Below are 26,858 nucleotides of genomic sequence, written 5' to 3' on the forward strand. Positions count from 1 at the left end.
TTTTTTTTATGCTTTGTACATTTGTGTCTAATCTTTCCCCTTTAAAATTTATTTATTGGTGTGTGTTTTTCTTTTTGCAAATCTATCAGACAATAACATCAGGATTAAGTGTGCTGTGTCCCTTTGCTGCAGTAGTGGCGGCTCTCCCCCACCCCCCCACCCCGTTTTCTGATAGGAAATGCTCTGCCAGGTGGAGGGACAAAAAATGGGGGGGGGGTGGAGGGTCAGTTGCAGGGAGAGTGAGAAATGTCCCTATTTTCATCTGAGCAATGCAGGAGGGTTAAAGGGGAAAGTGGGGCACGTTGAGCCATTTTTTACTTTAAGCTCTACACACCTCAAAATAATGCACATAAAAGAAAACTTTTGAATTTAACATTTATTAGGTACTATTCTAAACAAAATCAAAGGATTAATGTTTCACATTTGATGGAATAAAATGACAAAAAATCACATTTAAGTTTCCCCCCCAAAAATGGATCAATGTGCCCCACAATTGAATTGAGCCATTCAAATTTAGGAGCAGAGAAGGCATTTTTACTACACAGTATAAACTTCCAAAAGAGTTTCAAAAATATCTCAAAGTTCTTAAGAGTCAGCATCACTTCAACTTGTCACTCCATTTGCCTTGGCGAGATCCAAAACTTCAATAGAGATGTGGCTGTCATGGTTATCTAGAATCAGAAGCACTGGGTGATCTTTGGAACTTCTAGAGTATTTGATGAAATGGTTCATCCATTGAATAAAATTATCAGCTGTCATCCATCCACTGGGATGTGCAGTACCAATGCAGTCTTTTGGACCATTTTTTATCATATAATCTTTGAAATGCACCCTTGGAAATATGAAAAGTGGAGGAATGCTGTTTCCCAATGCATTTATACATGCACACATTGTCAAAAGAGTTCCCTGTTCTGCTGGTGTCATTCAGCCAACTTGCTTTGCACCTTTCACAGCAATGATTTTTGATGGTTTCTGCACCGTGGTTACACCAGTTTAATCTTCATTGTATATATCACCTGCTGAGAAATTACTTCTGTCTAGAATGAAGTGGAGTTCATCAAAGAACTCATTTACGTTAAAACGGTTGAAGCTTGTTGCTCTTGACCGGGCATCCCCAGACTTCGGCCCTCCAGATGTTTTGGACTACAATCCCCATCATCCCTGACCACTGGTCCTGTTAGCTAGGGATCATGGGAGTTGTAGGCCAAAACATCTGGAGGGCCACAGTTTGGGGATGCCTGCTCTTGACAAACTTGTTGCCTGTGGAATGTGAAGTGACAGTAAAGCAGAATGACATTTCATAAATCCTTCTGCCCAATCTAAGCCAGCCTTTTCATTTTTCTCCCAAGTTGGTGGCATTTGAATTTTATTCTTACTCCCAAACTGATATGCCAATTGTCTTGCTGCATTTTTTGAAAGTCCATAATGAAGTCGTGAAGCTTGTTGCAAGTAATCCACCAGACATACACATTTATTAATTTACACATTTGAAGAATTGTAAACTAACATAATATAACACAAAAACTAATAAACTATGAGTGATATTTTCCATGGGGTACATTGATCCATGCTCAATGTACCCCATTTCCGATTGGATCAATGTGCCCCACATCACCACTTAAGACATAAATCTATTTTAAGCAAAACAGGCTGGCAGCCATGACAAATATACATACTACAGCTATATTAACTATGATCACATAAATGAAAAGATATTTCAGCTACCTTTACAACTTTTAGAATTACATGGTTGACAATACATATAATTTTTTTTTACTAAAGCTTACCTAATTTAACAAATCTGGATTTTTGTTTAAACTTCTTTGAAAACCCAAACCCAAACACAATGACAGTATGTAGTATCACTGTTGTTGTTGTACTGTTGCCACAAACTTTGTATAAAAGCTAAAGTACGGTTATAAAATGGAAAGGAACAATGTGTCCCATGGCTCAACGTGCCCCACTTTCCCCTATTGTTGTTTTTTTACAATCATTCTATTAATTCTATCATACAATCATTCTATTAATTGCCTTCTAACTACCATCTGATTTACCCACCCCAAAATTAAAAACTCTTTAAGCACACACAAAGCAAAACTAGGAACCTAACATGTGGACACTTGTGGTAAAGACCCATTTATCCAGCTGGGGAAGCCTGTTGGCAGGGCTAGTCAAAGACATGTTGGCACCTGAAGCAAACCACAGAACAGGGCCTCCCCACCCACCAGGGATGAAATGGTGAGTGAAGACCTACCTCAGGAACAAGGGCAGCAGGGGGCGGGGGAGCAGCAGCAATAGGTAACATTGTCCTTGGAGGCCCCTATGCATCCTTTTGTCTAAAGCAGTCACCTTACCTGCTCTCATGGGTGGGCTAGCCCTCACTGTAGGAACAAAAATGTCTTCAAATGTTTCAAAGAAGTGCAGACAGTGAGTGCCTGTTGTATCTCAACAGGAATGCAAATAGTAGTAGTAGTAGTAATAGTAGTAGTAATAGTAATATTTATTTATATCCCATCTTATCCCCACACCAGGACTCAAGATGGCTTACACAGATTAAAACAATACAGATAAAATACAAAAAGCTAAAAACACACAAGAACACAAGAAGAGCCTGCTGGATTAGGCTAGTGGCCCATCTAGGCCAGCTTCCTGTTCTCACAGTGGTCAACCAGATGAAACTGGCAAGTATGTCCTGGGCACAAGAGCACCCTGCCCTCTTGTGGTTTCCAGCAACTGGAATTCAGAAGTATTGTTGCCTCCAGCCATGGAGGCAGAGCTTAGCTATCATGGCTAGTAGCCATTTATAGGCTTATACCCTTCATGAATTTGTCCAATCCTCTTTAAAAAGCTATCTGAACTAACATTTGCAGGAGTTGAGTCTGAAGAAGTAAGACAGGTAGCAGTGACAAGAGATGACGTTCTAGGCCTAACAGACAAAATAAAAACTGACAAACCGTCAGGTCCAGATGCCATCTACCCGAGAGCTCTCAATGAACTCAAATGTGAAATTGCTGCTATTCTAACGAAAGTATGTACCATGTCCCTCAGATCAGCCTCCATACCTGAGGACTAGAAAGTAACCAATGTAGACTTCCGGTCTGCCGCGCTGGAAAGAAGACGCAGAGACCTCGAGGTCCGAGGTCTCTGGCATCGCGGAGGGGGGGGGGAATCCGCGGGGCGTGCGGATTCCCCACAAGAACCCCGGGAAGAGCGTCCCGGGGGCTTAGCAGCCCAGCTGAGCTCCGAAATTTGGCGATTCCTCCGCTGCCCGGGAGGTTCAGTAGAGCCGGCCGAGAGCCAGCGGAGTGGAGTCGCAGGAGCCATTTTGGGCACCACCGTCACCTCCGAGTAGTGAAGCCCCGAGTCTTCTACCAGCAAGTGGCAGATTCTTCCAAAGAAACAAAAGATCTGGACAAAGTAAGTGAAAACTCTAATTGGAATTATCGGAATTTAATTGGAATTTTAGGAAGAGATTAAAAAAAAAACGGAAGTCGATCTCTTCCTACTGTGGACTTTGGACTTTAGAGGCGCGAAAATATCCCTAAGCCGAGAGGGAGAAGGACTGCTTCTATAACTCCAAAGAAAGAAAGCCTTTTATAACCCTTTCTTGACCCTGGAGCCGGCACCCTACGAGGCGCAGCAAGGCTATTAAGAAATAAATTTGACAGCTGTCAAAAAGGGAAAGAAGGAGAAATTTTCGTTAAGGACACTATTTGATATTGGAAGATGTTAAAGACTTTGAAAAAAGGTTAGCCAAGATGGAGGTAACCGTTCTCAAGGAAGGAAATTTCCAGTGTCTACTGTCTTCTAATCTCCATTCTGCTTGTGGTTAAGAAAGAATGTCAACAACCTACTCAGCAGCCTTCCGGCAGACTGTATTAAACTACCTGGAAATTCTGGGACAAATGAGAGATCTCTTAAAGGGACAGGAACAACTTAGTTCACCGTTAACGAGTACAGTGGATTATGATCAGGACCAAGATGATATTTCTGAAAAGGAAAGGGATCTCAAAAATCAAGAAGAGGATGATGCTCAACAAAAGGTGGAAAAAGAAGAAGATGAAGATAAGAGTACCAACACGAGCAGTTCTTGGAATTTAAGTGAGAAAGCAATCCTTGTGGAGAAGCATCACCCCCAATGGATAATGATCTTTAAAAATGGGGAGACTGAGGCAAATGGAAAAGAGAGAAGCGAGATTGAGGGGTGGGAAAAGCAGAGGGAGGGGAGGACAGAGACTGGAAGTTTGATTTGGGAAAGACTTGGTGTGGGATGAAAAAAGTGGTAAATTGGTAATTAGGTTGGCTGAAAAACAGTTCTGAAATCTTGGCTGGATGAAGGATATGCTGTACCAAATGGGGGGAAGACTCCAGGGGGAAGAAGAGGGTGTTTAAGAGAATAATGTTAAGATGTTTGGTTAGAGATTTTAATAATATGTAATAATTGACATTTCTTGTGGGGGGGTAGAGGAAGGTCTGGGGGAAGAAATTTTAGATTTGTGGAGTAGCAAAGTTATGTTTAGACAGGTAGTTGGGTGGATAGCCACATATCTTCCTCCCTATTGACCTGAAGCCTCTGGTGGCAGGGGGGCTTGGGGGGGTGGAAGGAAACCCAATTACAAATTAGACCTCCCTTGGATGGTTGCACCTCATGGGTGCCCCTTGTGGCAGGAGGGGACCTGTGGGGAGGTGGCACGAAGAAGGAGGAAAATAATGTTGAGTTTTAAGAATTAGAATTGGAAATAAGAATAAGAAACCCGCCATAATTATATTTAAGAATCATGAAAATCAGGAAGAAGGGATCTGAGGAAGTCATAAATATAATGTCTAACAAATTAAGAATTTGAAATTTTTTATTTGTTTGTTTGTCTGTCTATTATGCTGAAAGATATAAATGGTTGGGGGGTTCCCTATCCCAATCTCTCCTTATGTCTCGGGGCCTCCTGGTGGCAGGGGTGGGGGGTGGGGACAAACCCAGCTTTAAAATGGACTACCTTCGACTCTCAACACCCGCAGGATCCACTTGTGGCAGAAGGGGACTTGTGGGGGGAGGGGGGAGGTGGGCAGAAATGTTTTTTTTAATGTTTTGTCTTTTTGTGTTGTTATATAAAACTAATAAAAATTATTTTAAAAAGAAAGAAAGTAAGTAACCAATGTAACACCAATTTTTTAAAAGGGATAAAAAAATCCTTCCAGTAGCACCTTAGAGACCAACTAAGTTTGTCGTAGGTATGAGCTTTCATGTGCATACTTTTCATGTGTATCTGAAGAAGTGTGCATGCACACGAAAGCTCATACCTATGACAAACTTAGTTGGTCTCTAAGGTGCTACTGGAAAGAATTTTTTTTTTTGTTTCGACTACATCAGACCAACACAGCTACCTATCTGTAACTTTTTAAAAAGGGATCTAGGAGAGATCCAGGAAATTACAGGCTGGATAGCTTAATGTCTGTTCCCGGAAACCTGCTGAAAAGTATTGTTAAAGATAATATAACCAAGCACACAGAAAAATAAGACTACTAAAGTAGAGTCAGTATGGCTTCTTCAAGGGAAAGGCCTGTCTCACAAACCTATTGGAATTCTTCCAGAGTCTCAACAAGCAAATAGGTATATGTCAAGCATGTCCAACTTCCAAGAGACTGTGATCTACTCCCACTAAATAAAAACTGGCAGTGATCTACCCATTGTATTGATCAAGGTAGTTGAGGTTTTTGGGGGGAACATTGCTCAGAGTTGTTGAGCTTTTTTGAGGGGGAAGACCCAATGTTGTTGACCTTTGGGGGGTGTTGGGGCCCGATCTATCAGGACCATGCAATCGTCCAGGATTGATCAGGGACAACCCTGATGTAGATAGTGGATTCATATTGGGACCGGTGCTTTTAAGCTTATTCATATATGATCTAGAGTCAGAAGTGAGCAGTGAAGTGGCCAGGTTTGCTGATGACACTGAATTGTTCGGGGTTGTTAAATGAAAAGAGATTGCGAAGAGCTCCAGAATGACCTCTCCAAACTGGGTGAATGGGCAGTAAAAAGGCTAATAATAATAATAATAATAATTTATACCCTGCCCGTCTGGCTGGGTTTCCCCAGCCACTCTGGGCGGCTTACAAAAGAATATTAAAATACAATAATCTATTAAACATTAAAAGCTTCCCTAAACAGGGCTGCCACTGTAAACAAGTGTAAAGTGATGCATGTTAATGCAAAAATAATAATAATTTTATGTACACCCTCATGGGGTCTGAACTGGAGGTGATGGAGCAGAAGCAAGACCTTGGGGTCATAGTCAATAGCTTGATGAAGATGTAAACCCAGTGTGCAGTGGCCGTGAAAAAGGCAAACTCCATGCTTAGGCATTGTTAGGAAAGGAATTGAAAATAAAATGACCAACATCATAACGTTGTTAAACAAATCTATAGTGCAAGCATATTTTGAGTATTGTCTATGGTTCTGGTTGACTCACCTCAAAATATATATTGTAGACTTGGAAAAGTTTCAGAAAAGGGCCACCACCCTTTCTCATATCACTAGATCTTGTGGACATCCAATGAAACTGAAGGTTGGAAGCTTCAGAACAGAGAAAAGAGTACTTCATGCAGCACATTGTTAGACTGCCATACACGTTGCCACAGAAGGCAATGATGACCACCAACCTAGATAGCTGGGGGGGGGGGACAAATTCATGGAGGAGAGGACTACCAATGGCTACCAGCCATGATGGCTATGCTCGAGTTCCACAGTTGGAGGCAGAAATGCTTCCAGATGCCAGTTGTTGGAAACCACAGGAACGCACAGTCTCTTGTGCTCAGGTCCCACTCAGGTCACAGGCATCTTGGCTGGCCACTGTGAGAACAGGATGCTGGATTAGATGTGTTGTTCTTACGTTCTTATGTTAAGTTGGTGGTCATCACTGCCCCTGTGGAAAGTAGTTACATAATTTAACTATGTAACTTCCTTTTACCTGTCCTGAATTTTCCAGCTATCTGCCAGCTTGAGGAAGGAACTGCTGCACTACTCTGATTCGCTCCGGTGGGAAGGTAAACGGCGTTTCCGTGTGCTGCTCTGGTTCGCCAGAAGCAGCTTTGTCATGCTGGCCACATGACCCAGAAGCTGTCTGCGGACAAACGCCGGCTCCCTCGGCCTATAGAGCGAGATGAGCGCCGCAACGCCAGAGTCGGACACGACTGGACCTGATGGTCAGGGGCACCTTTACCTTTTTATAGGGCAGGGTAGGGGGCACTGGGGATGAGCTTATGGAACCAGGGGGGCATTGGCCTGAAACAGGTTGGGAGTCACGGTACTAACCCATAGCCAGTTCCAAAACAGAAGCTCACCTGCCTCAGTGTGCTTCCTAGCATGTGGGCTGTTAGTGTCATCTATTTGCCTTCTACTGGCCAGAACTGCCCAGATTGAAAGAAGAGGTCATGAGAGACAAAACTACCACCTCACACTAGCTCTGTCTTGTTTGTCTTTCCAAGAGCCTGGGCTGGTTCCCACCCTCACAGCATTTATTGGCAATACTCTCACATAGAAGTGCTGTTTGTGAGAACTGACACTACCTTTGGGAGCTGTTCCATGCTTGCTTGCTTGTTTGTTTGCTGAATCAATTTATTATAACATTATGTTCTAGGGTTCTACCCTTCCTCGTTTTATCCTCATAACAACCATTGGCAGTTGTAGAGTGGGGAGCAGCAGCTCATTCACCCCTGCCAAGGTTGCTTTTAATTAATCCATTTTAAATGGGGAGGTTTGATTGCAGTTCTGCCACCATCTCATCCAGTGCAAAGCATACATCACCTGTGGAGCTCAGCACTCAGACTTTCAATTTGATTGCCTATTTAGTAAAACAAACAAATAAACAAACCTCATAGTCACTGAGATTAAGTTCTTCTGTCAAGTCCTGGATTCCCTTTAGGTAGCACTTCAAAGCAGTGGTGTAGCGTGGGTTGCCAGTGCCTGGGGCCACATGGATGGGTGGGTGGGAGGGACAGAAATGGATGGAGTACACATGCACATTGAACCGCCCAATGGCATCCACATCACGCTGGAGATTGCAGCTGCAGAGATAAGAAAAGAAGAGACACTCCTTTGTCTGGAGAGGTCACTTCCTAGTTCACATTGAGAAGCCATTTTCAACAGAGCCCAGTTCCAGAAGCACACAGCTGTATTGAGGCAGCACTAGGTATTGAAATTTTGCACCCCCTAACAATTTTGCGGCCAGGGCTACTGCCCCTGTGCCCCCCATGCTATGCCACTGCTTCAAAGCAAAGTTATTGTGATAGAACAAGCCAGTGTCAGCAAGGCTAACCCCAAACTCATAACCTTGTTGACTTTTCAATTACAGGGATTTGTGGAGTGAGGTGACAAAGGAAATATATTTGGATCTTTGGTCCAAAGATACAGGTTGCCAATACCTGCTTCATTCCTGTAACTTGCCTTGCGTAACTCTGACTTTGGAACAATGCACTGATGTCTCTCAAAGGCTATTGTGTCACAATGCAAATATTTTGTGCTTCACCTCTGGAGAAAGGTATTCTTCCTCTTATGTTCATTGCATCTGCTTTCGTCAAAGGTAACGTCAGCTGCAAAGTTTGTTTGGTTTGGAAATACATCTAATTTTGCAGAGTCAAGTGGGCAAAACAAATCAAAATGTCATGATCATCATACAAACATCATAGGAAGCTGAATATCATGGCAAACCGTAGTTAAAGGAATACAAATTCTAAAATATTTTTTTAAAAGAAAAAAGTTAATTCATCTTTAACATAGCACTGATTTCTGCTGATTGTTCCTGGAACTTGTTCCCAGCCACACACATCTGCTTTCTTGAAATAATACAAATTGAGAGGTTTGGTCATATTGGTATGAAGTTGTCAGCATTTGGAAATAGATTGTGTTTGCAAATGGCTTCCAGCAGAGAAATTTATATGCTTGAATGTGGTTGCATATTTTCCTTTGTGTCGTTGAAAAATGCTTTCCCCCTTTGAGGATTCAGTTGTTCTGGCTGGCTGGACAAAGACAAGCAAAGAAGACTCTGTTGATTACAAAAAGGCAAAGGAGAATGAAAAGGAGATGTGACATTTCTGCACTGCAGTAATTGGGAGTCATAAAAAAAGAGATCCCTCTTTTGTGGTATTTTTTATTATTATTTCATTTTATAATGTATATAAAACAGAGAACAATTATAAAAACAGAAAAAAATTAAAAGATGAAAAACAAATCTATAAAATAGGCAGCATGAGTAGTTACACATGAGTTAAAACAACAAAGCCAAATTAAAGACAATCAGCGCTATTAGATCATCAAGCATAGTTCCAGATTTGCCAAGATTGTGAAGAGGGTTGCCTTGAAAATGATGGTTCCACTCTATATGTCATAAAGCAGGGGTCAGCAAATTTTTTCAGCAGGGGGCCAGTCCACTGTCCCTCAGACCTTGTGGGGGGCCAGACTATATATTTTTTGGGGGGGGGGAATGAACGAATTCCTATGCCCCACAAATAACCCAGAGAATCATTTTAAATAAAAGGACACATTCTACTCATGTAAAAACATGCTGATTCCTGGACCGTCTGCAGGCCGGATTTAGAAGGCGATTGGGCCGCATTCGGCCCCTGGGCCTTAGTTTGGGGACCCTTTTACAGTGGTACCTTGGTTTACAAACGCAATAGGTTCTGGAAGTCTGTACTTAACCTGAAGCGTACTTAACCTGAAGCAAACTTTCCCATTGAAAGTAATGGAAAGTGGATTAATCCTTTCCAGACAGTCCGTGGAGTACGTAAACTGAAGCGTACTTAACCTGAAGCGAACTTTCCCATTGAAAGTAATGGAAAGTGGATTAATCTGTTCCAGACAGGTCTGCAGAGTACTCAACCTGAAGCATACTTAACCCGAGGTATGAGTGTAATTGGTTCTGGAAGTCCGTACTTAACCTGAAGCGAACTTAACCTGAAGTGAACTTCCCATTGAAAGTAATGGAAAGTGGATTAATCTGTTGCAGACAGGTCCGCGGAAATACTTAAACTGAAAATACTCAAACCAAGGTGTACTTAAACCGAGGTATGACTGAATAAAGGAATGCCAAATAATAATAAAAAGAAATGTCTGGAGGTCCTAGTCCTTGTCAAAATTTCATATGATATGTGATTTTATGCACTATAGCTATATTCCAGAGTGAGCTGTACCAAGCATCCAGTGTAATATTTTGGGCTGTTTTCCATTGAGTTGAGCCTGCAATGCCTAGCTACCAGTACTTAGAGTTGCTGACCAGAACAATAACAAATCCCCTTGTTTCCACCCTTTGGCTCTCACCACTAGACCTGATCCATTGCAAGGGGTTGGACCCAGTGACCCTTTGGGTCCCTTCCAACTCTACAATTCCATGGTTCTATGGCCTTCTAGCCCCAGACTATAAACGTCCCTCCCCAGGCCCAAGCCAAATACCAGATTTAAAAATAAATTTAAAATCCCCACAAAGACAGTGGGTTATTGTGTAATTTTTTATCAGCCCTTGAAGGCAGCCCCTTCTAGTGTGGCACTACTGGGGTTTTATTACGTTATGAAATGCCTCTTCTGGTACTCTGGCAATTCCATTTATTGATTTAAAAACAAGCCACAAAGGCACAAGCACCGCCCACAATCTTGTAGGGAGGCAGCCAGGGCGAGCCCTGGTCTGGTACTGAAATGACAGCCTGAGTTTTGGGTAGGGATGGAAGAAAATGTCATAGTTCTAGGGTACCAGAGTCTGTTAGTGAATGGCGGACATAAATAAACAGTAGCATGCAGATAATACTTGGAATGTTGAACTGTGTTCGACAAGAAATTCCTGGGAATTTCTCAGGAATAGGTAAGTGCAGATCTATTAGGGCACAATGGGGAACCAAGGAGTGATCTAGTAAGGGCCATTGGGAATGCAAAATAACTGTCCTTCCCAGCATTGCTTTGAGGAGTGGACAGAGACTAGAGAATTAGCACATTGCCAAAGTGGGGGGGGGGGTGTCACAGGAAAGAAGGGTCTTTTTTGAAATCTAAAGGTGTCCTGGGAACAAGAAGGAGGAAGCAGGTGGGACCCCCTTGGCGCTGGCTGGAGGAGGCTGCACCAAGAGAATGGGACCCATGACTGATTGCTGCTCTGGGCCTAAGCTTGCTGAATATATGAGGAGGGCAATGAGAGACATTCTTGGGGTGCAATGTTCCGCAACCTCTCCATTGCCGAATCCAGGTGTAAATATGTGTCAATAAACCAGGTTTCTTAATATGGTGGCTCGGTTTTCCCAATGGAAACACAATTCTGTGAGCACCTGGAACCCCCTGGAATCTTGCTAATGCTTGGCAGAGATTGGGGGTGGTGTGCAATCTTCATAACAATATAAGTCAGTGACCTTGGACCAGTCACTATACTTCTGCCTAACCTACCTCACAGGCTTGTTGTGAGGATAAAAAAGGGGGGGAGAACTGTATACACCACTTAGAGCTCCTTGGAGATGATAGATATAGATAGATGGATAGATAGATGATAGATGATAGATAGATATAGAAATAAAGATAAAAAGTTTCTTGAAGGTGCCAAGAGTTGTCAGGAGACCCCTATTTTACTCACAGTGCTACAGTTCTCAGAGTTCCCTGTAAAAAGGGATAAAGTGTTAAGCTACTTCGGGAATTGTAATATAACTGCTGCCCTGAGAATCCAATAAGGGTAACAGCGACACATAGGAGAAGACTTAGGGGACAAAAATTAATCATGCTCAGAAAGCTGGTAGGAGTTTTCACGAATTGCTAGAGAAGTGGGAAACAGGAGGAAAAGTGGAGGGGAGACTAGGAGGAATCAGTGGCGGAGCATATACCTGCGCTGCCCAGGGTGGGCACTCTCCCGAGGAGGGCAGGGCACGGAGGGTGCCCTCCCAGGTGCAAGATAGCTGCTTGGGTGCACAGAGCGACACACAGTCAGGGGTGGAGGGAGCCGCCGATGGCGGGCATTCGGTGTGCCACCTGCCCACGACTGCCAAATGTCACCCCCCTCACCAAAGACACCCGGGTCGGTCCTCCCCCACCGCCCCCCTTCCTCCACCCATGGGAGGAACCCCACTATTCTTGCAGCACAAGTGTAGGGTAAAGTTGATACCACGAGCTCTGACATTTTGCCACACACAGTGCAGCAGATGGGGTTCTCAGATGGGGACACAGGAGTTATTTTAATGCATCTATGCAGCCCAATGTGGAATCAGAATCAAACCACTGTCAGTTTTTCAGTAGGGAAAAATTACATTTCCAGCTCCGTTTTCTTATTATGCTGTAGCCCTGACACCTAGTGGCACATGGAAGGATTGCTACCACCTTCCTGCATCATAACATGAAACACATTATTTTCCTCAAAAAAAAAAAAAATCTGAGCACTGTAGTTTACTCCTCTTGGAGTTTCAATTCCCGGCAACTCTCAACAGTGTCGAGAATCCTTTGAAAGAATAGGTTTCAAGTGTGCTTTAAAGGTACAGTGTGTATACAGAAACTTCTGATCATTGCAGCAGAGCATTCCACAGATCCCAACCCATAATCCAAAACCCTGGGAATCAGTATCTGCACTGACTGCATAGGTGGGCCAATGTGGTGAAAACAGACTAAAGTCATGCAGACCCTGGATGAAATCTCCACTTAGCCATGAAGGGCACTGGATGGCACTGGGCCAGCCAATCTTCTTCTGTCTACCTCTCATACTCCACCCTACGCCACATAATGATAAACTAGGGCATACTTCTTCAACCTGGTGCCCTCCAGATGTTTTGAACCAAAATGGCTGCACTGGCCATTGCTGATGGGACTCCCAGTCCAAACTGTCTGGGGGACACCAGGTTAGGGAAGGCTGAGCCATGTGTGCTACTGTGAGGACCATGGAGAAAAGGTGGACTTTAAGTAAGCAAAGACTTTGGGTTCATGGGAGAATTTATTGCTGACAGTTCTCCTGCTGCATACAAGTGTGCTCTGGCCTAGAGTTTAGACATTGCTGATTTAAGAAAATCACATCACCTAGAAATGGGGTTTTTTTTGGGGGGGGGGGGAGAGAAAGAACTCACTTACTTGATCAGAACATCATCTGGCCAGAATCAAATTCTTTGTTTCACTTGTTGTGACACATGGAACTGTAGTTGTAACACTTCTGAGGTGAATCTTTTTCTGTGAAGCAACTAATCTTCTTATATAGATTTAAATGTTAAAAGTTAAATTATTTATGTTTATATTTTAATTTTTTATATTAAAAAACCCTAAACATTAAAAATAATCCTAGCACTGCAGTGTACATAGAAAGCTTGTTCACTCAAAGGAACTTCAACCTGTATTATTGGAAGAGGTCCAAGACTTGTAAACAGATGCAGTGCTTAAAGGTAAGCGTGCATAGATTTGCAGCCTGGGAGTAAGCTCCATAGATCAGTGGTAGACCACATGCTTGGTATCTGGCAGGTCCCTGGTTCAATCTCTGGCATCTCTGCGTAGGGCTGGCAAGAATCCTTGGAGAGCACTGCCAGTGAGTGTACATACCACTCAGCAACAGAAGATGCTTTAATGGCATCCAGGGGACACACGTGCATGCCATATGCCATAGGAGGCAGGGCACAGGGCTCGGAGGGTGAAAGGAGCCTGCAGCGCGCCAGCCGAGCCCTCATCACCCTCACTGCTGGAGCAACACCAGCCCCAAGCCACTTTGCAAGGCTGGGATTTGATCAGTGTCCAGGCTGAACAATGTGGGTGGAGATGCTCCTTCAGGTATACGTATTGAGCCGAGGCCTTTTAGGGCTTTAAAAGTTAGTACTAACACTTTGAAATGTGGCTCAGAAATGTACTTCAAAGGCAACCCCACATAGAGCTGGGGTTGGAATAAGAGATTTGCAGCTGTGTCAGTTTGCTATAGCAAAAATAAAGAAGATTCTTGTTGCAAGGTGAAGACTAACAAATTCAATATGCTGTAAGCTAATTGGGAACCACAATCTATTCTCCTCAGATACATGAAGCATGATACCGATTTGGAAAGCATGTACTGTACACACATGGTGAGGTGTGGGACAATGAAATCACCAGAGGGAAATGAAATGCATAAAGAACAGAAGGTGACAATTATCTGAAAGTAAAACAGTTACATTGACCAATTAATAAGGCAGCATAGGTGAGAACACCAACACTGTGGCACTGGGAAGCTCATTAACACATGCCGTGTGATAAAAAACTAAAAACTGTGATCTTGATTCAAGCCCCAGGTGACAGACGGAATCGAATTGCCTGACTGGTTAAGAATGCACTCCAATCTTAAATTTTAATGTTTTAAATTTCTTTTTATGTTGTAAACTGCTACAGATTACATTGTATGATTTTAGATGAAAGTTTTCCTTTTATTCTCTGTCGTCCATTGTAAAAGCCTTTGGCTTTTTTAAAATAAAAATGGGGGTGGGGAGAATACTCCACCCATAGGAAAAGAAGTTTCTTGGTGTATTTGAGTTCTGCGGTGATTACTTTTGGTCTTTCTTCATGGCCAGGCCAGGCGGGGAAACTGTGGACCTCCAAGATGATGGGCCTTGGAATCCAGTCATGTCCCATTCGTATTCCCTGACTCACTCAGACCTGTGGCCAGTGTCTCCAATTGGCCAGCGTGGTGGTCAGCAGTGGCTGGTGCCCTTGGGGACTGGTAAGGCAGAAAGCACGGGTGGCACTGTGGGTTAAACCACTGAGACTTGGGCTTGCTGATCGGAAGCTCACCGGTTCGAATCCCCACGACGGGGTGAGCTCCCATTGCTTGGTCCCAGCTCCTGCCCACCTAGCAGTATAAAAGCACGTCAAGTGCAAGTAGATAAATAGGTACCGCTCCAGCGGGAAGGTAAACGGCGTTTCTGTGCGCTGCTCTGGTTTGCCAGAAGCGGCTTAGTCATGCTGGCCACATGACCCAGAAGCTATACGCTGGCTCCCTCGGCCAATAAAGCGAGATAGGGGGGCGGGCTGCAACTACCGTGTTGGCGGCGTGGCCGCCATCGCGGAGGCCCCAATGTTTCTGGCCTCGCCCCTCGCTTCTTCCTGGTGACACCCCTCACTGCTCCGCCTCTGCCTGAGCAGGAAGAAGCACAAAGTGCGCGGAGCGGCGAGGGATATAGCTATAGTGGATAAAATCACATATCATATGAAATTTTGACAAGCACTAGGACCTCCAGACATTTCTTTTGATTATTATATGGCATTACTTTATAAGAGGGGTCCCCAAACTAAGGGCATGGCAAGCTGATCCATAGTGTGCTTTGTGTTTCTTCCTACTCAGGCGGAGGGGCAAGCGGCACCAGCGAGCTACGGAGCATGTTGCCGGCGCTGGCGCTCTAGCATCGGGATCCTCGGATCCAGGCGCTGGAGCACCGCCTCCCCTGGCAACGGCAACCTGCTCTGTATGCACACGATAGATGCCCTGTCCCCCGGCAGGGTGCCTTCGGGTTCGCCGCCCCGGGCAGCCAGAAGGCTAGCGACACCGCTGCCTGCAAGGTGGAGCTGAGAGGCAATGATTGGCCCAAGGATACCCAGGGAGATTCATGACTGAGTGAGGATTTAAACCCTGGTCTCCCAGTCCTAGTCCTGCAGTCTAGCCACAACAGCACAGTGCAGATATCTGAGCAGAGGTGTTGTATGCTGGTAGGGTTTAGGGAAGCTTTTAATGTTTGATGGATTTCTGTATTTTAGTGTTTTGTTGGAAGCCGCCCAGAGTGGCAGGGGGAACCCGGCCAGATGGGTGGGGTATAAATAATATATTATTATTATTATTATTATTATTAGGGTCTCACTCTGGTCAGCGATCATGGTGCAGCATGCTACTGGATCACCCCTCCAGTGGTGGCGGCTGAATCCCCCCACCCAACACCAGATTTAGGGCAGTACAGGCAGTTCCCCTGCACAGGATGCTGAGCCAAGGGGGCTAATAATAATAATAACAACAACAACAACAACAACAACTTATATTTATTGGTTATCATTAACTTATATTGGAGGGGATGCCAAATTTTGTCCTCGCTCATATTCCCAAAGTCAGTCCCTGCCCACTATGATATTGCAGGCAAAACAGTGAGTGTCCTGAAGCTGTCCTGGGCAGGAAGTCATCACAGTGTTTTCCTAAGCATCTCTCTATTTTGGAGGGTTCAGGTCTATCTCAAAGGCAAGCTCTTAAATATCACAGAACTGTCCACGTTGCTAAGGTTCCTTTTCTTAAGGAGGGTGGTGCATGGGTATTTTCTCATCTCAGCTGCTTCTCTGAGGGTGACCCACTTTACTGCGATGATCTGAGTGGCGACTGAAGAGTTGCTTCAGTCTAGTAAGGCAGAGAGCGCACTGAGTGCTTGGTGACAGCATGTTTTGCAATAGCACTTCCTCAGGCCAATAAATAATGTAAAGGTTGGTCCTAGTTTTGGGAATGGAAAGGCCTGCAGTGCAAGGTTGTCCTGGATAAATTTTTCAAGAGCACAGAAAGGGCTTTGGGCTTTTACATGAGGCTGGCTTCTGATATTTTTTGCAGATGGGAGATGAGAGCTGGTGAGAAACATGCCTTGTAAACAGATAAATAAATGGGTGGATGGACAAATTTCCTCCTCTGCTGAACTTTCATTCTTAAGACTTCTGAGGTATATGTATGTGTCACACATTCATATGTATTTATTTGTTGATATGTTTACCTTTATTTGTTGATATGTTTACCATTCCTCCAAGGCACTAAAGGCAGTGTATGCAGTTTTCTCCTCCAGCTCATTTTATCCTCACAACAACCCTGTGAGGTAGGTTAAGAGAAAAGACTGTCTGCCAGCAACCCAAAGTCACCAACTCAAGTGAGCTTACAGGACTCTCTCCCAAGGGATGTGCTCTTGGTCCCTGCAGCTGCATGACTTGAAAAGGTTTTGGAATCCCAGCTGTGCTAAATGGCTTTTACTTGATGAGTTTTATTGATCCTGTTGCTCTTTTACTGATATGGCTCTGGAATTTGGGTCTTTTTTTTTTTACTGGGTGAATTATATATTAATGGATTTTTGTTTTGTATTGTAATGCTTGATCATAAGAGTGCATTGTGTTTTTATATTTGTGTTTTGTTTGCTGCCTTGGGCACACACAATTTGTCCAGAAATGCAGCCTGCAAGTATTTAAATCAGGGATGGGGAACTTCAGGCTGGTTTTGCTGAGGTGGAATGTATCCTTGAACTCTGATATGGCCTCTTGCTTACCTGGGTACAGGATACAGACGTATATGTGAGTTCATGTAGAAACAAGCTTACTATACAAAGGCAAAATGTTCATTAATTTATCTGCCCATTTTTGCTTCTGGTCCTGCACACTGTTGGGATGTGGCCCCCCAAAAGGAACACGGCTCTCAGGCTGGGAAAAAATTCCCCATCCCTTATTTATATTAACAAGGGAATAAAATATATTACACTGCACCATCACCATCTGGGGGCCACTGCCTCCCTTGGTTCCATAAATTCACCCCCAGAGCCCCCTCCCTTGCCCTGCCCTATAAAAAATATTATTCAAAATACCGGTAGCAGTTTCCATGACCCACTAAGGAAGAGAATGACACCAAAAAAAATCAAAATAGTAACAATTAACTTCACAGTTATTCAAAATCCAATCAAAACAATTTAATTAATTCAACAAACTGACGGACTTTTATTTATACCTCCAGCATGCCCTGCTCCCCTTTGCCTCTTTGCACCAACCTAAGTAATACCACTTCCACAGAGTATTGGGGAAAGTGTCCGCCATGGGAAGCATTGAACTAGATTCTTTTCTGCCTGCTCTGTAAGGCTGGTCCATTAGGAGAGTCTGGTCCATTAGGACTTAAGGGCCATTGCTCCTCCAACCTCAGTCTGTTTCCAGGTAGCCCCCATCTGCACTTCTTACAGGCAGTCCGGTGTGTGGGTGTGTAGGTGTGTAGAACTCATCAGGGAGGAGGATGGGGGCAAAACTAGAATTTGTTGGCCCCACCTATTATTGGCTGTGGCTCCGCCTACTGTTGGGTTCTCCGCCTTTTGCCCTACCTTTTCCAGTGGACTCCAACCACCACTGAAACTGACTGGCTGCTGTCTTGGTTGGACCGTGCTGCTTGGCTTGATGCTCACTGGGTCCTGACAGCCACACAGTTTGGAAATTTGAACCCACCTGTTGGACCCCTTTGGAGCATTAGCCCTCTTAACTGTCTGTTTGGCAGGAGGGAGCCTCACTTGCTCCAGATAAGGAAAATGATGATGATGATGATGATGATGATGGTGATGATGATGGTGATGATTTATTATTTGTACCCCGCCCATCTGGCTGGGTTTCCCCAGCCACTCTGGGCGGCTTCCAACAAAAATTTAAAATACATTAAAATGTCACACATTAAAAACTTCCCTGAACAGGCTGCCTTCAGATGTCTTCTAAATGTCAGGTAGTTATTTATCTCTTTGACATCTGATGGGAGGGCGTTCCACAGGGCGGGTGCCACTAGCAAGAAGGCCCTCTGCCTGGTTCCCTGTAGCTTTGCTTCTCGCAGTGAGGGAACCGCCAGAAGGCCCTCAGTGTCCGGGCAGAACAATGGGGGTGGAGACGCTCCTTCAGGTATACTGGGCCGAGGCCGTTTAGGGCTTTAAAGGTCAACACCAACACTTTGAATTTGAAAAAAGTGGATTGATGAATAAAAATATCCCCCTGTCTGTTCTAGGAATTTATAGCAAGTGTAAGCCAACACATTTGTTGCTTCTTCCCCTGCCCCGTTGATAATGCTGAATATTTTCTTCTCTTCAAACATACAAATGTTCTCGATGTTAAAAATAAAGGAAACAGGAAGATGAAAGTGAGGTTTCTGGAGAGTGTGTGGGATGGCAAAGATGGCTGGTTTTTACATAAACGGTTTTCAAGTTGTAGGACTGAGGCAAACACCAGCTCCATCAGATTGCCCTGTCAGCTTCCATCCACAGGAGCCTTTCCAACAGAAGACTGCAGGGCCTCCCCACTCTCTCTGCCAAAAGAACATAAGAAGAGCCTGCTGGATCAGGCCAGTGACCCATCTAATGCAGCATCCTGTTCTCTCAGTGGCCAACCAGAAGCCTGTGGGAAATCCGCAAGCAGGAGCCAATAGAAGGAGTACCCTGCAGTTTCCAGCAACAGGTACATATTCAGAAACATTGCTGCCTCCAGCCACAGAGGCAGAGCACAACCATCATGGCTAAGGCCAGCAATGTTGGGTTCCACCTCTTCTTGAAATCTCTACATTCCAACTAGTATTTTACAACAACTATGGGTCGTATTTAATGCTGCTGTTGCACAAACAGAAAAGGCTCCCACTTGCACAACAGGACTTGACCTTCCTCTCCTCTATGCAGTTCCCACCCCATGAACCCTCAAAATCTGCTCCAGAGGGGTTTGGGACCTTTCAGAGCAGAGTTTAGGGGCACATGGGAACTGCAGGGGGATGGAGAGGAATAAATGCAAAATTTTCTGCAAAATTTTATATATATCACTTGATTATAAGAAGAAGAAAAACACCTCAAAGCAGTTTGCAAAAAGAACAAAGCAATAAAATTAACCCTAAAACAGCTTAAAACTGCTATTTGAAACATCCCAAAAGTAATTAAACCAACAGGCTAAAAACACACGTTAAAACACATTGCAACATAATAATAATAATAATAATAATAATAATAATAATAATAATAATAATTTATACCCCACCCATCTGGCCGGGTTCCCCCAGCCACTCTGGGCGGCTTCCAACAGAATATTAAAATACAGAAATTCATCAAACATTAAAAGCTTCCCTAAACAGGGCTGCCTAGAGATGCTTTCTAAAGGTCTGGTAATTGTTATTCTCTTTGACCTCTGGTGGGAGGGCATTCCACAGGATGGGTGCCACTACCGAGAAGGCCCTCTGCCTGGTTCCCTGTAATTTGGCTTCTCGTAGCGAGGGAACCGCCAGAAGGCCCTCGGCGCTGGAACTCAGTGTCCGGGCAGAACGATGGGGGAGGAGATGCTCCTTCAGGTATACTGGACCGAGGCCGTTTAGGGCTTTAAAGGTCAGCACCAACCCTTTGAATTGTGCTCAGAAACATATTGGGAGCCAATGTAGGTCTTTCAGGACCGGTGTTATGTGGTCTCGGCGGCTGCTCCCAGTCACCAGTCTAGCTGCCGCATTCTGGGTTAGTTGTAGTTTCCGGGTCAACTTCAAAGGTAGCCCCATGTAGAGCGCATTGCAGTAGTCCAAGCGAGAGATAACTAGAGCATGCACCACTCTGGCGAGACAGTCCGCGGGCAGGTAGGGTCTCAGCCTGCGTACCAGATGGAGCTGATAAACAGCTGCCCTGGACATAGAATTGACCTGCACCTCCATGGACAGCTGTGAGTCCAAAATGACTCCCAGGCTGTGCACCTGGTCCTTCAGGGGCACAGTTACCCCATTCAGGACCAGGGAGTCCTCCACACCTGCCGGCCCTTCTGTCCCCCACAAACAGTACTTCTGTCTTGTCGGGATTCAACCTCAATCTGTTAGCTGCCATCCATCCTCCAACCGCCTCCAAGCACTCACATAGGACCTTCACTGCCTTCACTGGTTCTGATTTGAAAGAGAGGTAGAGCTGGGTATCATCTGCATACTGATGAACACCCACCCCAAACCCCCTGATGATCTCTCCCAACAGCTGCATGTAGATGTTAAAAAGCATGGGGGAGAGGACAGAACCCTGAGGTACCCCACAAGTGAGAGCCCAGGGGTCTGAACACTCACCCCCCACCACCACTTTCTGAACACGGCCCAGGAGGAAGGAGCGGAACCACTGTATGACAGTGCCCCAGCTCCCAACTCCTCTAGGTGGTCCAGAAGGATGTTATGGTTGATGGTGTCAAAAGCCGCTGAGAGATCCAGCAGGACTAGGAAACAGCTCTCACCTTTGTCTCTAGCCCGCCGGAGATCATCGACCAGTGCGACCAAGGCAGTTTCAGTCCCATGATGAGGCCTGAATCCCGACTGGAAGGGATCCAAATGGTCCGCTTCTTCCAGGCGTGCCTGGAGTTGTTCAGCAACCACTCACTCGATCACCTTGCCCAGGAATGGAAGATTTGAGACTGGGCAATAGTTGGCCATATTGGCCGCATCTAAAGATGGTTTTTTAAAGAAGTGATTTAATAACCGCATCTTTCAGTGGGTCTGGGAAGGCTCCCTCACAGAGAGAAGCATTCACCAACCCGCGAAGCCCATCACCCAGCCCTTCCCGGCTAGCTTTTATAAGCCAGGATGGGCAAGGATCAAGGAGACAGGTGGTTGGTTTCACTCGTCCAAGCAGCCTGTCCACATCCTCGGAGGTAACAGATTGAAATTGATCCCACACAACTTGACTAGACAGGACTCTAGCACTCCCCCGCCCTGGCCCTGCTCCCACGGTGGAGTCTACCTCTTCCTGAATCTGAGCGACTTTATCTGCAAAAAACTTTGCAAAATCATTGCAGGAGATCATGTGGCCTGTGCTGGGCCCCAGTGGAGCAGGTGGTTCCGCTAAATTGCGAACCACCTGAAAGAGTCTCCTGCTGCTGTTTTCGCCGTCGCTACCGCCACTTGGTAGGCTTGACATTGAGCTCTAACCCGTGTCCAGTCAGCTTCAGAATGAGTTATCTGCCACCGGCGCTCTAGCCATCTCAGCGATTGTTTCATTGCCCTCAGATCCGTGGAGAACCACGGGGCTGTCCAGGCTCCATGCAATCGGAGAGGGCGCTTCGGAGCCAAATAGTCAATAGCCCTGGTTAACTCCACATTCCAGCGGGCCACCAGGGAATCGGCTGAAAGGCCATCAACATGGAATAAAGCATCCCCGACCACTCTCTGGAAACCATTTGGATCCATTAGGTGGTGAGGGCGGACCATCCAAATCGGTCCCACCCCCTGCAGAGGGGAAGGGTTGCGGAGAAGTCCCGTTGCACCAGGTAGTGATCTGACCATGGCACTTCTTTAGTTTCGCTTTTGCTTAGTGTTAGATCACCAACATCCTTAGAGGTAAACACCAGGTCCAAGGCATGTCTGTGGCTTTGAGTTGGGCCAGACTTATTCAGGGACAGTCCCATGGAGGCCATGCTTTCCATGAAGTCCTGAGCGGCCCCTTGTAAGGCTGTGTCGGCATGGATGTTAAAATCCCCTAGGACAACCAAACTAGGTGTCTCTAGGAGAATATCCACCACAACCTGAAGCAGCTCGGGCAGGGAATCCTTGGTGCAGCGGGGAGGTCGGTACTCCAAAAGGAATCCTGTACTGCCCCTATTGCCCAACTTCCAGAACATGCATTCAGAGAACTGGGTCTTCCCAATAGGACGCCTGGTGCAAACTAATTACTTCCTAAAAATCACTGCAACCCCCCCTCCCTGTCCACAAGGCCTGGGTTGCTGTGCATAAGAGAAACCTGGTGGACAAGCAGCAGCAAGAACAGGCCCATCTGCTTCATCCAACCAGGTCTCTGTTACACATGTCAGGTCAAGTCCTCCATATCTGGGTAGGCTTGCCTAAACAAAAATGCTTTAGTATGTGCCAAAAAGAGTACAGTGAAGGTGCCTGTCTGATATAAATAGGCAGGGAGTTCCAAAGTGTGGGACCTACCACGCTAAAAGATTGATTGTTTACAAATAGTTGCCTAGAGGGACCAAACATCTGACTTGGTGTAAGGCAGCTTCCTATGAGGTTTGTAAAATTCATGTGCATCATGGAGAAAGTGGATAGACAGGAAGCCCCCATCTCACCCATAACATTAGAACACTAGAACAGCTTTTTCCAACCTTTTTTGGATTATGACTCCCATAAATTGAGCAGGCTGGGATGGATGGGAGTTGTAGTCTAAAAGGTCTGGCATAAGGCTACGTTTTTGTTTATTCATTAAATTTACACCCTGCCCTTCCTCCCAAATCTAAGAAACAATTCCAATGCATATGCAAACGATCTCTGCTTTAAAAGGGAAAGGGAAAGATCTCTGCTTTAAAAGCCTTATTAAAAGAGGAAGCTCTTCAGTTGGTGCTAAAAAGACAGTGGAGATGGCATCTGTCTAAAATTTAAGGGGAGAGATTCTAAAGAGTAGATGCCACCACACGGAAAAGCCTGGTTTCAATGTTATGCAGAAAGGACCTCCTAATAAGATGACATCTCTGCAAGAGGACCTCTCTAATCCATTAGTTCCTCAACTTTTTCAGACCATCACCCCCTTGGTTCCATAAACTCATCCCCAATGCCCCCTAAGGTAAAGGGACCCCTGACCATTAGGTCCAATAGCGGACGACTCTGGGGTTACGATGCTCATCTCGCTTTATTGGCCAAGGGAGCCGGCGTACAGCTTCCGGGTCATGCGGCCAGCATGACAAAACCGCTTCTGGCGAACCAGAGCAGTGCACGGAAACGCTGTTTACCTTCCCGCCGGAGCGGTACCTATTTATCTACTTGCATTTCATGCTTTTGAACTGCTGGTAGGTTGGCGGCAGCAGGGACTGAGCAACAAGAGCTCACCCCATTGTGGGGATTCGAACCAGTGACCTTCTGATCTGCAAGCCTGTGGTTTAACCCACAGCGTCACCTGCATCCCTACCCCCTACCCTACCCTATAAAAAGCATTATTCAGAAGAGCAGTTTGGACCATCCACAAAGAAGATAATAATACAGTCAATATGCACATTTATTAACTATCCAATTTAAACTGTTTAATTTAATAAGATTTGATGAACCTGATCCAGTGATACCAGCTTTTTGAAGTCTGATAGTTATTTACACCTCCTGCCACCCCCTTGCCTTTTAGCAATAGTGGTTTGGACAATCTGCTAAGGAAAATAATAACACAATAAAATTCAAAACAGTAACAATTAATTGCACATTTGTTCAAAGTCCAATTAAAACTTTTTATGATTAACTTGATCCAAGAACTTGATCAGTTGATTCTGAGCCGGACAAGCAATGGCTTGCCTTTCCAAAAGGGTAAGGGAGAATGTGATGCTAATGACCAAAACCAAGATGAAGTCTTCCATGTTGAGCACACTGCTTTATGGAAGTGAGCCAGGGGCAACTTACACCGACCTGCCTCAGCATCTTCCCCATGCACTGTGTTATAAAGATTATGGGCATCACATCTCAAGACAGAGTCTCAAACAAAGATGTGTTCCCTCAAGCCCACATTCCCAGCATGTTCACACAGCAACGTCTACACTGGCTTGATCAGGAAGATGGCAGGATCCCCAAAGACTTGCTCTATGGGGAACTGGCTTCAGACCCCAGGCCCATTGGCAGACCAACTCTACGTTACAAATATGTCTGCAAATGTGGCGTGAAGGTTGGCAACATCAACCCTACCGTGTGGGAATCCCTTGCAGACAACCGCAGTGCCTGGAGACAGACAGTCAGGTTGTGCATCCACAGCAGTGATCAGAGGAGGAATGACTGCTGGGAGGAGTGCTGAGAGAATAAATACCATATTGCACGGGTGTCAAACACAAGGCCCGGGGGCCAAATCCGGCCCGCCAGACCTCGTCATGTGGCCCGCCGAGCGCCCCAGCCAGCGGGACCCAGCAGCGGGACCTTGCTGCTGAAGCGCCGCGCTGACAAAGCGCCGACAAACAGCTGGGGCCTGGGGGGGGTTAGAAAGGCGGCCGGAGCAGCACTGCGTGGAGCACCCCGAGCCACAGCAGGAGAAGGAGGAGGCAGCTTGCCGGGTCAGCGCCCGGCAGCACCGCATGGAGAGTCCCGAGCCATGGCTCGGCGCCTGGATACGGCTGCTGCTGCTGAAGCACAGACAAAGCACCCAGCAGCGCCACATGGAGGAGGAGGAGGATTCAAAGTGCTACAGAGCACTGCTGCGTCCCAGAGGCTCGGGACTCTCCACACGGTGCTGCCGGGCACCGACCCGGCAAGCCGCTGCCTCCTCCTCCTCTTGCCTCCTGAACGTGAGCTCAGCAGCGGCTCAGCCTCACGAACGTGCAACTCTGAGGCTTTACGCACTTCTCCTAAAACGGACACCCGCTGCCTCACGCTGCACGGGAAATGCTTTTTGCCCCTGGGTCCCTTCGCGCTCTTTTCTGGCGCTGAATCAAGGCGGCGACCCCCCCTTCCCTTTCTTTCTTCCTCTCTCTCGTTCTTATTCTTTCTTTCCCTCTCCTTCCTTCCTTCTTTATCTCTGTCTTCTCTCCCTCTTTCTTTTTCTTTCCTTCTTTATTCCCTTCCTTATTTCCTACTCTTCTTTCTCTCCCCTCTTTCCTTCCTTTCCTTCCTCTTTCCCTCCTGCTCCCTCTTTTCTTTCTTTCTTTCTTCCTTACTTCCTTCCTTTCTCCCTTCCGTCCTTCCCATCTTTCTTCCTCTCCCTCATTCTTATTCTTTCTTTCCCTCTCCTTCCTTCCTTCTTTATCTCTGTCTTCTCTCCCTCTTTCTTTTTCTTTCCTTCTTTATTCCGTTCCTTATTTCCTACTCTTCTTTCTCTCCCCTCTTTCCTTCCTTCCTTCCTTCCTCTCTCCCTCCCACTCCCTCTTTTCTTCCTTCCTTCCTTCCTCCCTCCCCTCCCCCCTCCCCTCTCCCTCTCCTCAGAAACATAGGATGCTGCTTTATACTTCTGGCCCTTAAACCCTGGAACCAGGAGAGCAGCTCCAGTGAGTCAACCTCAGCCAGTCCCTTTGGTGAAGGGTGGTGGCTCACTGGCAGAACATCTGTCCTGCATGAAGAAGGACCCCAGCATCTCCAGGTACCAGTAGCTCTGCAAAGCTCCTGCATGAAACCCTAGCGAGCCTCCACCACCCAGTGCAGTTACCAAAAATCATTTTTCAATAAATTGTACAATAATTGTACATTTCAATATCTACTTGCCATTATTCTGACTATGTTTCTGCTTTCAGAGCTAGTTATTACTTACGTTATTACAAAAAACAGTAATAATTGAATGCAGTGACAATAATTTATGATAATAAAGAGTGGACACATAGTCCTACAGATACAACCGGCCCTTTGAGGGTGACCAAACTGCTGATGCGGCCCCCGATGAATTTGAGTTTGACACCCCTGCCATATTGCATCTGCAGCAGCACAACTGGATGCCTTCATCCACCCCAGCTGCAACAAAACATGTCTCTCTTGCACTGGCCTCTAGTCACAGCAGGCATCTAGTGGATGAGCATTGCCATTCAAATGCTGTGTGTGTGTCTCATCATGTGATTGACTATGCGGGGTAGGGCTTATCTGCCCCCTTTTTTCAAGCTGGCACTCAGGCAACTTGATAGTCATTTACAACTCCAGCACCCCCCCCCCTTGCCTTTCAGTACCACACCTAGGTAGTTCCACCCCAGAGGGCAATACCACCCACTTTGGGAGTACAGTAACTGATCTACCGGTAGCTAGTATTGCCAGCACCGATTGGCAGCTTCTTTCCAGGGTTTCATTCCCCGCCATACCTGGGCAGGTGGGGACTGAGCCTGGCGCTTTCTGCGTGCAGAGCAAATGCTTTGCCAACTCCAGCATTGATGACAGCCTCCCCACGGATGGATGCGATGGGTGTTGGGGGGGAGGGGTTGTCTTCTTCTCCCCATAGCTAGAGAAGCCGCTGCTGGTTGTGGTGGTGGTGGTGGTGATGGAGGCGCATGCGCTGTGCTCGTACTGCGGAGCCCAAAGCTCGCAGGGAAGCGCTCGCGCACCGAGCCTCCGCCGCGCGTGCGCTCTTCTGCACGCACCGAGAGAGGCAGTAGGAGCCGATGCGATAGTCAGAGCAGAAGCTGCGGGTGCATCCTCGGCTCTGCAGCCTCCTCAAGTAGCATGACAGGCGGACACAGGAGCGGCAGCGGCAGCGGCTGCTCCAGGCGCTGAGCCCATCACCGTCGCCTCCAGCATCCCAGCAGGTGA

General features: G+C 46.0%; 1 protein-coding gene across 1 annotated transcript in view; it reads left to right on the forward strand.

Annotated features, from left to right (window-relative positions):
• The first annotated feature begins 26,600 nt into the window (after positions 1-26,600).
• The window catches only part of LOC118084534 (actin-binding protein WASF3-like), a 70,985-nt gene continuing 70,727 nt past the window's right edge, over positions 26,601-26,858 (forward strand). Inside the window, exon 1 of the mRNA XM_035114150.2 lies at positions 26,601-26,854. The gene's annotated coding sequence lies outside the window, so the exon portion shown is untranslated. The remainder of the gene's footprint in view (positions 26,855-26,858) is intronic.

The sequence above is a fragment of the Zootoca vivipara genome, chromosome Z (assembly GCF_963506605.1).
Source record: "Zootoca vivipara chromosome Z, rZooViv1.1, whole genome shotgun sequence".
NCBI classification, from domain to species: Eukaryota; Metazoa; Chordata; class Lepidosauria; order Squamata; family Lacertidae; genus Zootoca; species Zootoca vivipara.